Below are 5,676 nucleotides of genomic sequence, written 5' to 3' on the forward strand. Positions count from 1 at the left end.
TCAAAGCACTGTGAAATGAAAGAGTTACAGTATTGTATTTTTATGTTTATTTTAAAAAATAAAGTAGTTTAACGAGGCCATTGAGTGTGGAAATCATTAAAGTCCCACAGAATATGTAACTACTTGCTATGTTTTATTTCCTGTGTCTTGATATTCGATTAAGACATTCTCAGACATTCAAAGTGCTGTTAAGGTTAAAGGGAAAAATGCAAAGATCAGCTTCCTAAGTGCATGTAAACATTATGTTCTTCCTCATACTCAGCATGAAGGCCATGCTTACGAGAGTCAAGTATATTAATTCACTGGCCTGGTTGAACTACTTTGATAATTATAGAGCACTGCATGAGAGAATAGCTGTTGACCATGGGCAGTGGCATGCCACTTGTCAGCAGGCTGTCCATACTTTTAAGTTGGTCAATATTCTTTCCTGTGAAGATTGAACCCCATCATCCCATGAGATCCATGCTCAACTTATGGAAGCCATTGCATCAGTGATATAATGAATATGAATACAGTCACCAGTGACATCATTTGTGTTTTAACAGAATGAAATGATCATGGCATTTTTCATTTATAGAAGTTTGGTATTTGACAAGAGCATCATCATGTCACCAAGTTGATATGAGTAAGTGTCCGTATGGTGGGACCACTTATTCCCAGAGTTGTTTTCACCCATATAGCTGTTTGTATTCTGAGTGGAGCATTAGTCCATCTAACAATCTGGTTCCATATTGTATTTGGGAGAAGTCTCTGGAGTAAGGCAGCATTCCTTCAAATTACCTAGAAGGGGCTGGCTGCACACATTTGCCTTGGCCACAATAGATAGGGGGGTTGAATTGATGAGCTTCCTCAAGTGGTGCTGCATCAAGTCTTGGAAAGAAGAGAATCAACTCTCTTTCAGCCCAGACATGTAGCTGAATCTAAAGCAGTGGGAACTCTTATTGGCTAGACCAGCTGGTAACCTGGCTGATAAAGAGAGAATTAGACTGCATCTGGTTGTCTCAACAGATATGTTTATGGCCATGGCCAAGGAAGAGGCAGATTCTGCTGCCTATTAAGAAGTAGGGACAAAGATTGGAGGTAACTGAATCTTACTCTTTTACAGTAGCAATCCTGTCAAGGTTTGATTCATAACCATGGTGGGGTTCATTTGTTAGACCTTTGGAAGCTTGTTGAGGCATCTTAAACACAAAGTGAAGGTGAAATACAATACACAATTTAAAAGTAGTACTGTGTACAGCAGTAATTAAAAGGTAAGCTCAATGTAAAGGAATGATTATGATTATAAATGATCATAATAAAGGTAAAACTATTAACATATTACAGCAAATTACAAATGTGGATTAATTATAAAAATTGTAACATTTGAATTGAAACAAACAAGATTAAGTAATACAATATTACCAAAACCGGGAATAGAACAGCAGGCTTACATTAGAAAATACATACTGAAGATTAATGGTACCTACTTGTTAGTATGTAGATAGGAAAAGGCCCAGACTTGGAAATACATTACAGTGTAAAGACATGAACAAGTACAGGAATATGGAAAAAGAAAGCTGAAATTAACTTTTTTATTCAATACAAAACAAACAGATCATACAAAAATATATACAAAAAGCTTGTAGGTAAGTAAGTCGAACATAAAACTACTTGTTCCCTCAAAGTCGTTAACAGGTTAATTGTTCATTATCTAGAGTCAAACATTAAACCTAATGTAATATCACTGGAAAGTCATAAGTATTCAAAATACCCAAATAAACTATAAGAAATCACTGGAGCTAATGCTACCCAGTCCACATAGGATGCTGCTGTTTGCTTAAAATTGAAGGGATATTTATTTGGGAAAGAAAAGTGACTCGGGAGATTAAATCCAGCAAAACAAATTTCCTGATAATGATCACTTGTAGAAAAAATGAAGGTTGCATGAAAGGAGTGTCTGGGAATTCTGCTTGATTGTTACAGTGCTGTAGACATGAAAAGTGAAATTGTTACTTCATGTGGATGTGAAAATCAAGGTGATGAATGTGTAATGCTACCATTGCTCTTATGTCCATTAGACATAAGATTGGTGTGTCAGGGACTTTAAAGACCACAAGTGATATATTTGTGTGAAACTAACTATGTACTTTATTGTTTAATAAAAACTCTGATTTTACTTCGGTTATGAGTTTGGCAGTTGATTTGAATAGTACTTATTTTTATACAATTAAGGTTTATTTTTGTATCATTTTATGACCTTATACCATGTTAGGAACCGTTCCAATATTTTAAGAATGTTTTAGTTCTTTCTTGCTTGATTTTTTATTATGAATGTTATTTTCATCAAAGTAGTACTGTACTAGAGGGAATGTTCATTAAAATTGATAGAATCACTATAAAACTAGGCTATAGTATAGAGTATTTTCTCAACTGATAAAACAAAAGCAATCTTCTTCTACAAAGACAAAAGATGGATGAAAAACCAAACAATCAAACTGCATCTTTATAGCACTGAAATACAATTTTGTACAAAAATCAAGTATCTAGGAGTAATATTTGATCAACATTTAAATTGGAAAGAGCACATCAAATACATTAAGGCCAAGGGCATCAAAGCCCTTGCCATATTAAAAAAGTTATCACACACTAATTGGGGAGCAAAGCGAGACATTTTATTAATGATATATAAGGCAACAGTCTTATCCATAATAGATTACTGCTGTCCAATATATTCATCCGCCTCAGAATCTGCATTAAAATCTCTGGATGCAGTGCACCATGAAGGCGTGCGATTGTGCACAGGAGCATTCCGATCGTCCCCAACAAACTCACTTTTGGTGGAGGCAGGTGTTTTGCCCTTAAAAACATCACCGTAATTTAATAACATACAAAGAGGTCTTTCAATGCAAGCGGGATGTCTCCTGCAGCTTACTGCTTCCAAAACTGTAATCAAGTAACAGCAGTTAATAGTACTAGCTCTTTCCCAAAAAGAGATAGATACATAATGAACATACATAATATGGATCCAATTTTTCACCCACCAATGGAATTGCCACCACCATGGATTTTAAATCGAGTAAAGATATGTACCTCCCTGTCTTACCTACTCAAAAAGCAAATGACAAGTACGGAAATGTACCGCCAACATGCTTTGTTTGGAGCACATTAGAAGAAAAGGCGACAAATTATGGTGTATACAGATGGCTCCAAAAATAATGTTGGTAGTAGGAGCATCTGCATATTCAAAAAATATGTTAATTAAAAAAAGCCTACCTTCAATATCATCAGTATTTACTGCTGAAGTCACAGCCATACAGATGGCTCTCAGATATGATATCTGAGGACAAAAGCAAGTGTCTCTGTTATTTTCAGTGACTCACGTAGCGCTATAGATGCAATAAGACAGTATAAAACCAGGAAACCAAATAGTACAGGAAATTCAAATAAAAATTCATCAACTCCTCCAATCAGGAATATCAATGGAAATATGTTTTGGATCCCAGCACACGTGGGAATAAAAGGAAATGAATATGCAGACTCTGCTGCCAAATGAGCCAGCACTATCCCTCCAACAATTTCATATGCCCAGTGGCAGACTGGGTAAAATCTGTTTAAAACATTGATTTACTAGGATTGGAAAGAAGAATGGGCCTCGGTGCCAACAACAAATAAACTTAAAAACATAAAAAATGAGGTCTATGCATGGATGGACATCCTCACAGGAGGAAAGATCAAAAGAGGTAATCCTAACAGGCTCCGTATATGGACAGGACACAAGATTCTCACATGGTCACTTGAATGTCAACACCACATGCTGAACCTAGTGAAATGTAACAGATGTCAAACACCCATGACAGTACAGCATTTGCTTGTTGAGTGCCCAAATTGGACCCAGCAAAGATCTATTTATCTGCGGAGTTTGGAAATGAAAAATATTCTTGCTGAAAGCAGGGATTTTTCAGTTAATGAAATGAAACATAAATTTTTTAAATAAGATGGGTTTCTCAAATAAAGTCTATTTTTTTTTTTTTTTTTTTTTTGTGTTTTTTTTTTTTTTTTTTTTTTTTTTTTTTTTTTTTTTTTTTTTTTTTTTTTTTTTTTTTTTTTTTTTTTTTTTGCTCAGGATTGATCCCTGAGAACCAGCCCGAGAAGAGTCTACTTGAGGCTCAGAGGTCTGGAAAAACTAACCCCTATTAATAATAATAATCTAATCAAAAAGTCTTTTCAGGGTTAGATGTGGATACAGCTGAGGAGTTACAGGTGGCAAACTATGGATTAGGTGGTCACTATGAACCACATTTTGATTTTGCAAGGGTAAGTGTTATTATTTTCAGTGATTTTTCTGGGCTCAGCTCGTGTCGCTGCGCGAAATATCCTTTAATCTATTATTTCTAGGGTAAATGTACTAACACATACCAGAGAATAAATAAAATAAAGAAAAAGGTTCAGTACAACTGACTCGCTCACCTCCAAGAGGGTGTCGGTATGAACACTAGGCGAGTGAGACACTACCAGAGCCAAAAACCAATAGAAATCTCCCACAACAAAAACCCTCCATGAGGAGAGCCGACCCACAGAGTGAGCAGCTCGTACTACTACTACTCCATCCCATGCTGCCGACTGCTGCGCCTCTGGTGGCATCCTTTTCAGTTAGCACCTCACGAGCAGACGTGATATTTTTCTCTCTGTGTTTTTTGTGCCCTTTCGTTGGATTTATCTATGATGGAGCGTGCCGTTTTTTAGGTATAAATACTAACTCGGGGTCGGAAGCATGGCAGCATGGTTCTGCCGCGTGGTGGGTTCGTTCTCGGTCTCCCATACCTAGAACATCCCATTCTCTATGTACGCTCTATATTTATTATCCGTTTTACTTAGGGTACTGTCTACTCAGGTTTGTCATGCATGCATGTCTTTTACCTTATGTAGGCTTCTTCTTTCCAGACCCTAGTCCGGCTCTTAGTATCGGCCCTCTGACTAGCTTTGAGTGGTAGACTTTCCTTCGGGTTAGTCGTACACTCCTGGATTTTTTCTCCTACTTTATTGTTTTCTTTCTTTTATTTTATTTTATTATACCATGTATTTTGTTATGGTTAGGTTAGTTGGGCGTCTGGCTTAGCCTAGGTCCTGGCTCCTTGAGCCTATGCTACCGCTCATCAGTTCGGTTGCTTCCTATAGCATCTCTCTGATCAGTCGGTTTTGGCCCAGTGGGTCTCTATGCTACCGCTTTTCAGTTCAGTTGCTTCCGATAGCATCTCTCTGATCAGTTGGTTGGTCCTAGGTTTAGTTGTCTTATTTTAGCCTTACCGTCTCGTGGTCACTACGCGATCACGAGACAGCCAGACGCCCTGCCAGTCCCCTTCCCCCCTCCTCCCGCTCTTCCATAGAGTCGGGGGAGGGTGGGGCGGTCTGCCCACGCTCGCTCCTCATACCCGAGCATGCCTCCCTCTCTCCCCCCAGGCGGAGGGGCCAGGGAGACGGGACAGACCCAGACTGGACGCGACCTCTCCGGCTTCTCGGTCCGGCCCGGTAGTGATGTGATGGGGGGTACTGGCCTTTCCCCCCATCCGTTGCTTCCTTGTCGCTCCGGTTCGCTCGAGCCTGTTTGTCTCCTCGCTCTTCCCGACCTTGCTAGGTCTCCTTTCATGATCGGAGTCCTGGCATCCAGCGGGAAGTTGTTTGTCCACCAGTAGGGTG

Source organism: Macrobrachium nipponense, chromosome 26, assembly GCF_015104395.2.
Source record: "Macrobrachium nipponense isolate FS-2020 chromosome 26, ASM1510439v2, whole genome shotgun sequence".
Taxonomy (NCBI): Eukaryota; Metazoa; Arthropoda; class Malacostraca; order Decapoda; family Palaemonidae; genus Macrobrachium; species Macrobrachium nipponense.